This window comes from Elephas maximus, chromosome 4 (genome assembly GCF_024166365.1).
Source record: "Elephas maximus indicus isolate mEleMax1 chromosome 4, mEleMax1 primary haplotype, whole genome shotgun sequence".
NCBI lineage: Eukaryota > Metazoa > Chordata > Mammalia > Proboscidea > Elephantidae > Elephas > Elephas maximus.
In genome coordinates this window covers 52,045,455-52,057,855 of record NC_064822.1, presented here as the reverse complement: position 1 = coordinate 52,057,855, position 12,401 = coordinate 52,045,455, and the positions used below count along the sequence as shown (strand labels likewise).

Here is a 12,401-nt window from a genome sequence, read left to right as displayed (position 1 = left end):
CCAGGATTCTTCTACAGAATCTTTGATTAAAATGTTCAGTAACGGTAGCCGGGTAACATCTAGTTCTGGTCTATGGCAAAGTAGGCATTTGTTTATGGAGGCAATTAGCCATACATTCCATTTCCTTCCCTATTCCTGACTCTCCTTCTTCCTCTGTTGCTCTAGGTGAATAAAGACCACTTGTTGTACCTTGGATAGCTGCTTACAAGCTTTTAAGACCCCAAGCACTACACAACAAACTAGGAGGTAGAAGAGAAGCACTCACCATGATATTAGGCCAAATAACTGGGATGTCCCATGAAACTGTGACCCTAAACCTCCAAACCAAGAAACTAAATCCCATGAACCCATAAACTGTTTAGTTGTACATAAGCAGCTTCTGCAGCTATTCTCTTTCTCTCTTTTTTTTTTTGTCTTTGTAAATACATACTTTTGTTTTTGAAGCATCTCTTACATTTTTATATTTTTAAGATTAATTGAATCCCATTTCTCTTTTTTATGTCAGCTTTGAAGACAGGTTCCAAGTCTTGTTTATCTTTAAGCCTCCTTCACCAAGAACAATTCACAGTGGCTAAGTACTGGATATACTTGTCCCGTGTCTTCCATCATAGCATCCTCCCCACCCCCCCAGCCCTACCCCAGGGAGAAAAAAAAGGTTCTGCTGATTTTTTTGTAGATACCACTACCTCTGTATTTGGAGCCCTACAGTTACAGCAACAATTGTAAACCTTAAAGAAAACAGAAAAACAAACCCAACGCCATCGATTCCAACTGATAGCGAACTTATAGGGCAGAGTAGAACTGCCCCATAGGGTTTCCAAGGCTGTAAATGTTTAGGGAAGCAGACTGCCCCATCTTTATTCTGTTGAGCAGCTGGTGGGTTCACACCACTCACCTTTTGGTTAGCAGCCGAGCGCTTAGCCACTGTGCCACTAGGGATCCTAGAGCTCTTAAATACAAGGGTAGAAGAATAATGCTGGGAAACACACTCCATATTTAACCTATTTTAAGATGTAAACGATTTTTCCGGTGACGGATCCTACAGTCACTAGAAGCAGCTGTGCTGTAGCCTTCAGTGCCTGTGGGTTCACATCCAAACGTGCACCTTTCATCATGACTAATGTAATGGATATCACTACATCGGACATGTGAAAAACATCCAATTGGCAAATGCTGTGTTATATATATTTTTACAACAATTAAAAAAAATTGCAACTTGAAATTTAAGAGTCACAATACTCTTGATGGCACAGAGGACCATATTACGTAGAAAAACACCAGACATCCACGCCTCTGAACTACAAACTGACGGGGAAGAGCTGGAACGTGGAGTGGGAAGAAAACATTTTACGGACAACTTTACCATATGCTTTTGCTATACTTTAAAAATTTGTGTAAGCATAATATTGATTTAAAAAACTCTGTGCTAAGTCAAAAATAAATCTTTCAATGAGTATAAAATAAAAATTCTAAGTGCTAGGAAAGCATTACAGTTTAATTGGGGGCAGTGCATTCACTGGTAATTCTTGCTTTCCTTGTGGGAGACCCAGGTTCGAGACCCAGGCTCAACTTCCAGCCAACGAACCTCATGCGCAGCCACTATTTGTCTGTCAGCAGAGACTTGTGTGTTACTATGATGCTGTTTTCGTCACCCAGTGCTGCTCTAAGGGAAACATCACGAGTGAATGGCTTTAACAAAGGGAAATTTATTCTCTAACAGTCTAGGAAGCTAGAAGCCTGAATTCAGGGTGCCAGCTCCAGAAAGCCTTTCTCTCTCAGGTGGTTTCGGGGGAAGGTCCTTGTTATCAATCTTCCCCGGGGGAGGAGCTCTCAGGACAGGGACCCTGAATCCAAAGGACATGCTATTCTCCTGGCTCTTGTTTCTTGGTGGTATGAGGTCCCACTGTTTCTCTGCTTGCTTCTCTCTGTTATATCTCAACACAATCTAACCTTGTAGATTGAGCCCTGGCTCATTAACATAGCTACTGCTAATCCCACCACATTAACGTCACAGAGGTAGCATTTACCACACAGGAAAATCACATCAGATGACATAATGGTAGACAATCACACTATACTGGGAATCATGGACTAGTCAAGTTGGCACATGATTTTTGGGGACACAATTCAATCCATGACAGATGCTGAACAGGTTTCAGTGGAACTTCCAGGCTAAGATGGACTAGGAAGAATGGTCTGGTGATCCACTTGCAAAAATCACCCAATGAAAACCCTATGGATCTTAATGGACTGATCTGAAACCCTTGTGAATGGCATCCCCATGAGCTGGGCCAGCTTGAAGATAGTTGCCACCACCACCACCCACATGTCTTATCAAAATCATTTGTAAATGAAAATAAATACTAGTGCCTAAACTCAACAACATTCCTTTATCTACACTTAAAATGGTTTTTAAAAAATTCTAGATGTATTGCACAGATTAGATGAGTTACTATACATAAAACGCTAAGAACAACGCTAAACAATGTTCCATAATTAAAAAAATGATTATCTAAATTGTGGATAGTATCTCTCCTTCCTCAGGCTGCTTGGTATTTACCTATTTCCTAATTTTCTATGATTATAGTGACTACGCATTCATTCATTCAACACTTATTAGAGCTACTAAACAAACAAACCAAAAAAAAGAAAAAAACACTGCCGTCAAGTTAATTTTGATTTATAGTGACCCCATAAGACAGAGGAGAACTGCCCCATAGGGTTTCCAAGGCTGTAAACTTTAAGGAAGCAGATTGCCACATCTTTCTCCTGTGGAGCTGCTGGTGGGTTCAAACTGCCAACATTTTGGTTAGCAGCCATGACCTTAACCATTGAGCAACCAGGGCTATACCAGGTATAAATAATCCAGGTGGTGAGGATGCTGCAGTGAATCAAACAGACAAAAACCCACCCATCCTGCAGGAATCCTAACGCAGGGAGACAGGCAGGAAGGCAAATGAATACAACATGTACTATGTCAGATGGTGATTGGGTAAGTCCCCGGAAGAAAAGCAGAGAATGGAGGTAGGGAGTGCTGGGTAAGGGAGGATGGGAGTGTTTCACTGATCAGGAAGGTCTCTATGAAGAGATTCTGAGTGAAGACCTGAAGAAGGAGACAAGGAAGCCATGCAGAGGGCCAAAGGGTGAGCAGTCCAGGCAGAGGACATGGCAAATACGAAGGCCTAACACATTCTGGGAACAGCAAGGAGACAATGTGGCAGAGGTGGAGTGAACGAAGTGTAGAGTAGAAAGAGAAGTCACTGGGACTATTTTTAGGCCACTGTAAGAACTCTGAATAAAGGTGAGATACTCCAAGAGGGGAAACCCTGGTGGCGTAGTGGTTAAGTGCTAGGGCTGCTAACCAAAGGGTCAGCGGTTCGAATCCACCAGGCACTCCTTGGAAACTCTATGGGGGGCAGTTCTACTCTGTCCAGTAGGGTTACTATGAGTTGGAATCGATTTGACAGCACTGGGTTTGGTTTTTTTTTTGTTTTTTGGTTTACTTCAAGAGGGTGTTCAGTACAGAGGAGCTTCCTTGTCTTATTTATATTTCCACAGGATCGCTCTGACCTCTGTGGTGAGAAAAGATTACGACGGGGGCAAATGCAAAAGAAAGGAGACTATTGGGGAGAGGCGGCTACTTCCCTATTCCAGTGGGAGCAGATGGTGGTAGAGACTAAGGTGGGTAGCAGTGGAAGCAGTGAAGAGTGTTGGGAACCTGGGTGTCTTCTAATGGATGTGCTGATGGGCTGAATGGAAAGTGGCAGAGGAAGAGAGGAGCAAGGAAGATCCCAAGATTTGGGGCCTGAGCAAATGGTAGGATGCCATCACCATTTACAAAGATGGGGAAGACTGCGGGAGGAGCAGGTTTGGGGGTAGAAGATGAGGAGTTTGATTTCAGACATGTTAACTTTGAAATATGGAGTACAGAGTTGATATCTTTCCTGAATTTTTAAGCTTTGTGGAAGTAAAAGTTGTACTTCTGCAGCAAATTACTGGAATTTCTTGGGCACTTGGACAATTATTGGGATTAACAGGACCAGACATTTGAAAAGTCTGGAACATAAAATAGTCATAATTAGAAAAGAACTGACTGACTAAGAGATAAAATCTAAATGATGATGATACCCATCACTGTTGTTGTTAGTTGCCATCAAGTCGATTTCAATCCATGGTGACCCCATGTGTACAGAGTAGAACTACTCCACAGGGTTTTCAAGTCTGTGACCTTTCAGAAGCAGATCCCAGGCCTGTGTCCTAAGGGGCCTCTGGATGGGTTCAAACCGCTAACCTTTGACTAGCAGTCCAGTGTTTAACCGCTAGTGCCACCTAGGGACTCCATCATCATTTACTGAGGACTTAATTGCTATCGTTAGCGGAAAGCTCATATTTCACCTCCTGTGTTTGTTTTCGAACAGAGGAACTTCCCTGCGTGAATGCTCCTGACATCTCTCTCTCCGTCTGATTTGCTCCCCACAAAGGAAGAGGAGTGACTGATCTAACTGGTGAGTTTTAGAATACCACACTGTACCTGCCCACTGCAGCCCCTCCTCTCTTTTTGGAAGGATCACTGACTTTCAGAGAGGTAAGCAGGGTAGAGCAGGATCTGTCTCAGTCCTGGGAGGCCTGGCATTGTCCAGCATTGCCTATGGCAACGTGAATAACCATGACCAGCCTATTTTGTTGAACACTTGAGCTATATCCACCAAGCCAACCTTTATGACTAATTGAGTTGACACTTCATCTCAATCTTCCTGACTCCTGACATATCTCTTAACTTGTTCCAAACACAAGCATAGAATAGAAGGGGTACTTATTGGGTCCCCTACAATTCACGAAATTGTGCAAAAAACTTTACATGGATCGTATTATTTAATCTTCACATCAAGCCTATGAGATATGTATATTTAGCTCCATTTTATAGATAAGAAGACAGAGGCTTGAGAGGATACATGGTTTGCTCAAGGTCGCAGAGCCAGTAAGTGATGGTACCTGGATCTCAGCCTTGGTTTAGATGGGCTTCAAAGTCCATATGCTCTGTTATCACATTGAGTGTCTCCACCCAAACTAGTCAATTATTCCTTGTAAGAAACTGCTCTTTAAGCTTAAGTCATAGAGGAAGTGAAACTATGATTTCCCTATATATCGTTTCCATCTGTGTTCTACCAGTCCCTAATTATAAAGGATAAATTATAACTTAGGCACAGGCTTTCTCGACAGCCTCAGAGTTGTTTACTTGCTTAATTACCTTAAGTACTTGAGATAGTACCTAATTACATTTCTATTTGTCATTAAATAAACCAAGAAACCAAATCCCTTGCCGTCAAGTTGATTCTGAATCATAGCGACTCTACAGGAAGAGAGCAGAACTGCCCCATAGAGTTTCCAAGACTGTAAATCCTTATGGAATTTATGCCACATCTTTCTCCCTTGTGGGTTCGGACCACCAACCTTTCGGTTAGCAGTTGAGGGCTTTAACCATTGCACCAACAGGGCTCCTTCTATTTGTCATTATAACCCATTGCCTTCGAGTTGATTCTGACTCATAGTGACCCTATAGGACAGAGTAGAACTGCCCCACAGAGTTTCCATGGAGCAGCTAGTGGATTTGAACTGCCAACCTTTTGGTTAGCAGCCAAATGCTTAACCACTGTGCTACCAGGGCTCCTTTGTCATTATGATGGGGTTCTGTTCTGACGCTTCTGCCCGAAGTTGGGAAGTCAAATACCTCTTTTTTTTTTTTTTTTTTAGTTTTCATTATTATTGCCTTTCACTATCAGTATCTTTACAAATCTGATTTTTATTTGTCTTTGGGGTTAGCATGAGAATGATAATATCAGCAAATTACATGTTGCAATAGTGTATGTAGTGCCTGGATCTATTACTAATGATAAGATGTATCAAAAAAAAAAGACAATCATAAGTGCAGTTCCCTGTAACTCAGATATGTCGTAAATCCGGGACTACCTGTATATTCAATGTTTTTCCCCAAAGAATATTCTTAGTGAAGAATAAGTCTACCTACCATGTATAAAACACTGTGCTAAGTACAAAAATGTGATGTGGTCCCTGTTCTAAATAAGCCACAGGACCTCAGAATGGGATAGTTCACTCCTGCCTAGAGCAAGGAAGGAGGCTTTGAGAGCATCTTGGCTCTGCTATCCTGCCCTTTTATCCTATCCAGGAGGTGTTTGTTGTCGTGTGCTGTGGAGTCGATTCTGACTCAGCGACCCTGCAGGACAGAACAGAACTGCCCCATAGAGTTTCCAAGGCTGTAAATTTTATGGTTAGCAGCTCAGAGCGTAACCACTGTACCACCAGGGCTCCTTGACCAGAACTTAGAGGCAGAGAAAACAACAACAAAAAAATGGCAAAGTGAGCTGTCACTGGTGGGTCTACCAACATTAAAAACACTGCTGTCTTTGGAGTGCTGGGCTAACCACTGCGCCCCACTTCCTCTTCCAGGGTGTGTAACACTTTTCAAAGAAAACACAGTATTTTGTAGTATCACCACCAACCAAACTAAACCCACTGCCGTCGAGCTGCTTCCAACTCATAGCGACCCCACAGGGTTTCCAAGGCTGTAAATTTCTACAGAAGCAGACTGCCACATTTTTCTTTGGCAGAGCCGCTGGTGGTTTCCAGCCACTGGCCTTTCAGTTAGCAGTTGACTGCTTTAAGTATCACCACAGCAAGCCGCAATAGCAATATTCAGTCCATACAAGAACTAATAGCTTTGTACAGAGTAACAATGTGCTAGAAACACACAAACATGTGAATTATTGCCCTTCACATAGAGAAGGCTGTGGGTGAAGTGGCAGGTGAATCAGAGTGGGGACCAGAGGATGGAAAAGAAAGTCAGAGAGGGGTCCAGACAAAGCAGGTGGCCGTGTGTGTTTAGTTCTACGTGACTCATCCAAATCTTGTTGCACACAGAAATGTTGCCAACTTACAAGGTTGTAAAACCTTGGCTGTGACAAGTTTTTTGGAGTTTGGAACCCATGGAAACTTAAAAATTAGGTACTATTTAGTGCCTCAACTAGCCAATTAGTTAACCTATTAATCTATGAATTCAGAATGAGGCAAAAATTAATTAAAAAACTCACCGTGCATTGGCCTTGTTCTACATTGTGGGATTCTCTTCCTATTTTTCCTCCTGTGGCAGTTCGGATTTACTGTGGGTTTAACAGCCCATTTTGTGAGTTTAAGAACGCTGAATTACTCTGATTCTCAGGGAACGTTACTATGTTAGAAGAAACATCTGTCTTCTCAGCCACAGCTGCACTGGACCCCTCCACCCTGCAAAATGGGAACCCACTAGCTCAGGAGATCTCAAAGTGTGGTCCGTGCCGGGCAGCAACAGCTTCAAACGGGAAACGCAAATGAGATGCAAATCCTTTTATTGCTACTTGCAAGCATTTAAGACCCCAGACACTAAGCAATGAACTAGGAAGTAGAACAGAGGCACTCCACATCCAGTGAATGAGCAGTCTGAGTTTTCAATAATATTTTATTATATTTTGGTGAAGGTGTACACAGCAAAACAGGTTCCCATTCAACTGTTTCTACATATTGTGACATTAGTTACATTCTTCATTTTTTTCTTTCCGATTATTGCACAGGGTTTATTGGTTTGTTGTTACTAAAGTAGAATAACTATAACAACAACAACAATACTAATCTATCATGGCTGACATGGTCATTGCCCCATACATACTTCCTGGGATCTCAGTACCATTTTTAAAAAAAATTTTTATTTTGTTGTTGTTGAGGATACATAGAGCAAAATATACACCAATTCAGCCATTTCTACATGTACAGTTCAGGGATGCTGATCATGCTCAAGTTGTGCAACCACTCTCACCCTCCTTTTCTGAGTTCTTCCTCCCCCATTAACATAAACCCACTGTCCCCTAAGGTTTCTATCTGATTTTTCAGAATCGCTGTTGACACTTTGATTCCATAGAGATAGTTCTTAAAATAGCATAATGTTCAAGGCAGGCATTCTTTACTAGTTAAGGTAAACGAGTGTTTGGTTTTAAGACTTCAGGGGATGTTTTTGGTTTAAGGTTCAAAGATTATCTCAGGGCAATAGTTTCAAGGCCTCATCCAACCTCCATGGCTCCAGAGAGTCTAGAGTCCACGAGAATTTGAAATTCTGTTCTAAATTTTCCCTTTTTTGATCAGGATCCTTCTACAGAATACCAAAACCAAACCTACTGCTGTAAAGTCAATTCAGACTTATAGCGAGCTTCTAGAAAAAAAAAAAGAGTAGAACTGCCCTATAGGGTTTCCAAGGCCGTAAATCTTTATGGAAGCAGCGTGCCACATCTTTCTCCCTCGGAGGGGCTGGTGGGATCCAACCACTGATCTTTTGGTTAGCAGTGAAGCACTTTAACTACTGCACTACCAGGGCTTCTCTTCTATAGAATCTTTGATCAAAATGCTCAGTAATGGTAGCTGGGCACCATCCAGTTCTTCTAGTCTCATAGCTAAGGAGGCAATTATTCATGCAGGCAATTAGCCACACATTCCAAATCCTCCTTGTATTCATGACTCTCTATCCTCTGTTGTTCCAGGCAAACAGAGACCAATTGTCATGCCTTGAATGGCTACTTGCAAGCATTTAAGACCCCAGACAGTACAGAATGAACTAGAAAGTAGGACAGAAGCACTAAACACGTTATTAGGTCAATTAACTGGGATGTCCCATGAAACCATGACCCTAAACCTCCAACCAAGAAAGCAAATTACATGAGGTTTTTATTGTACATAAGTAGCCTCAGTAGTTACTTTTTTGGGGGTTATTGTTGTTGTAAATATATCACACTTTTGCCAGTTCAACTTTTTACAGGTATAACTGACGGCAATTACAATAATTGGCCATGCAACCCTACCCTTACTCAATGTGATTTTTTCCATCACTGTTAACCTCCCCTCTCCCTGTCTCCCACCACTGGTAACCATTAATAAACTTTGGTCTCTATATAATTTGCCTTTTCTTGTCTTTATATGAGTGAGGGCATACAGTTTTTGTCCTTTTGTGATTGACTTATGTCTTAAGCTGAGTTCTTTAGAAAAGCAAAACCAGTGAAGCATGTGTATGTGTGTGTGTGTGGACAGAGACAGAGAGAGAGATTTATCTCAAGGAAATGACTCACATGGTTTTAACGGCTGGCAAGTCCCAAATCCAGTCAGGTGTCAGGCTGGAGGTTTTTCCTGACTGACATAGTTGCAGAAGCTGACAAATCCAAGATCAGCAGGTAGGGCAGCAAGCTGCTGGTTCACAGGTTGCAGGGGCCAATGAATTCTAAGATTTGCAGGTTAGACAATAGACAGCTGGCTTAAGTCCCCATGAACTGGAGGTCAGATGATGATAAGCCAGATGTAGGATTAAGAGTAAGCAAGCGAGATTTGCCAGAATGTCCATATATATATTGGATGCAGGCCCACCCCCAAGGAAACTTCCCTTACAACTGAATGGCTGATCACATCAAATTACATCACAGAGGATGACTACATCATTACACAACTGCCAAATTACATCATTATATAACTGCCAAACTACATCATTATATAACTCCTAACTACATCATTACATAACTACCAAACCACTGAGAATCATGGCCCAGCCAAATCGCCACACAATCTTAAAGATCACAATCCACCACTTGTCAACATGGCACCTGTATACATATCCTTAAACTATACAGAATCTTTAAAGACAATTATAAACTCAACTTGTGCCTAAAATGATACAACTACATCCACACAATCAAAAATGCATTAGCTCTCTTTATATCTTATATAAGTGAAGAAAAGAAAATATCTGCTGCACATATACAAGGAAAAAAATTCATAACAATCAAAGTCCTCATTTCTGCAACTGGTCACATGATGTCACTGGTGTTAAGATTACCTTCTTCCACCACCCATTCTGTTATCACTTTACCCTCCAAGTGCCTCAACTGGTCTTGGTTATTTGGTGGGGTAACCCAAACCTTCATTCCTGAAGGGTCTGGGACATTAGTAGTCATGTTGAAATTGGGTTGTTATAGCTTTCCAATGACTTTAATCACAGGACACGGTAGTTGTTATGGATTGAATTGTGTCCCCCCAAAAATGTGTGTCAACTTGGCTATGCTATGATTCCCAGTATTATGTAGTTGTCCTCCGTATTGTGATCTGCTGTGATTATCCTATGTGTTATAAATCCTAACCTCTATGATGCTAATGAGGCAGGATTAGAGGCAGTTATGTTAATGAGGCAGGACACAATCTACAGGATAGGATTGTATCTTGAGTCAATCTCTTTTGAGATATAAAAAAGAGAAGTGTGCAGAGAGGGGTCTCATTACTATCAAGCAAGAAGAGTCAGGAGTGGAATGTGGCCTTTATACCTGCAGTCCTTGCAATGAGAAGCTCCTAGGCCAGGGGAAGATTGATGACAAAGACCTTCCCCCATAGCCGACAAAGAGAGAAAGCGTTCCCCTGGAGCTGGTGTCCTTAATTCAGACATCTAGCCTCCTAAGCTGTGAGGGAATGAATTTGTTTGCTAAAGCCATCTACTAATAGTATTTCTGTTATGGCAGCACGAGATAACTAAGATGGCAGTACTAAGAGACGTCCTAAGGAGTCTCCTGTATTCCCGACATACTCTCCTTTACCTTCATTATGCAACACCAATCGGATTTCGCCCTGGTAGTTAGGATCAAGCACATCAGCCAATACGGTAACCCACTTCTCTGCCTGTTGATCCAGAGGCATGAAGAGCCAAAGTGGCTTGGTGGTATTCTTAGGTTCCAGTTCAATCGAATCTGTGTTGTGTACCCAAGTGGAAGCATTCCTCCTTTTGGAACCAAGACCTCTAGACTCATAGAGCATTGGGCTGCAGGGACAGGAAGCAAAAATTTTGTGAGTAGGTCACTAGAGGTTAACAATGAGTAGTGCCACTCTCATTTTCATCCCTTGATTCCTGGAATTGTGAATCCTGGCCATGGGAGAAACAGCACCATATACTGGACACTGGTTTAGACATATACAACCTCACGAAGAACACTGCCCCAACCCTGCAAAGTGAACAACCAGGCACACTGCTCAAACTTCTGCCCATTGGGAGGATTTCCCTTCACCACTGTCCGTCATGGAGGTCCCAGAAAGGGGCTGTAGTGCTGCCACTGTCCATTTTCAAGTGGTGCCTACATAGCGAGCAGAACCATCTGTAAACCAGGCATGAGTTTTCTCTTCCTCAGTCAACTGATCATAGGGAACTCCCCATAAAGCCATAGATAGGTACAGACTGGGAGAGGAAAGGTAATGTGACAGGAGCGGAAACCATGGGCATTTGCACCACTTCCTCAGGCAACCTACTTGAGACTTCAGGTCCTGCTCAGGCCTGATCTCCTGTACAACACTTTCATTTGCTACTTTGCATGTCTGACTTTATGGCTCTCTGGGTCAGACAACACCCAGTTCATGATGGGAAGATCAGGCTGCACGGTGACTTGGTGGCTCATGGTTAAGTGATCAGTTTCTACCAAGACCCAGTAACAAGCCAAAAGCTGTTCTCAAAAGGAGAATAGTTATCTTCAGAGGATGGTAGGGCTTTGCTCCAAAATACTAAGGGTCTGTGCTGTGTTTCATCAATAGAGGCCTGACAAAGGCTCCAAATAGCATCTCTATCTGCCACTGGCAATTCAAGCACCATTGAATCATATGGCTCAAATGGCAGAGCACCTTGCATGGCAACCTGAACCTGTTGTAGAGCCTGCTCTTATTCTTGGCCCCACTCAAAACTAGCAGCTTTTCGAGTCACTTGATAAATAGACAGGAGTAGCTCACCCAAAGGAGGGCTACGTTGCTTCCAAAATCCAAAGAGGCCCACCAGGCATTATGCCTCTGTTATGAACTGAATTATGTCCCCCAAGAATATGTCAACTTGGCTAGGCCATGATTTCCAGTATTGTGTGATTGTCCACCATTCTGTCATCTGATGTGATTTCCCTATGTGTTGCAAGTCCTACCGCTATGATATTAATGAGGTGGGATTAGCGGCAGTTATGTTAATGAGGAAGGACTCAATCTACAAAATTAGGTTGTGCCTTAAGTCAATCTCTTATGAGATATAAAAGAGAGAAGCAAGCAGACAGACCTCATATGGGGACCTCGTATGGGGACCTCATAGGACCAAGAAAGCAGGGTCGGGAGCAGAGCGCATCCTTTAGAACCCGGGGTACCTGCGTGGGGAAGCTGTTAGACCAAGGGAAGATTGATGACAAGAGAGAAAGCCTTCCCTTAGAGGTGGCACCCTGAATTTGGACTTCTAGCATACTAGACTGTGAGAGAATAAATTTCTCTTTGTTAAAATCATCCACTTGTGGTATTTCTGTTATAGCAGCATT

At 42.4% G+C, this 12,401-nt stretch overlaps 1 protein-coding gene across 4 annotated transcripts in view; it reads right to left on the bottom strand.

The window, feature by feature from the left end:
- Nucleotides 1-12,401, bottom strand: part of PRKCQ (protein kinase C theta) — a 181,321-nt gene that overhangs the window by 118,156 nt on the left and 50,764 nt on the right. The window contains exon 1 of one of the 4 annotated variants that reach the window (XM_049882026.1): nt 7,107-7,454. The exons of the other annotated variants lie outside the window; for them this stretch is intronic. The gene's annotated coding sequence lies outside the window, so the exon portion shown is untranslated. Of the gene's footprint in view, nt 1-7,106; nt 7,455-12,401 lie in introns of those variants that run through there. 4 annotated transcript variants of the gene reach the window in all.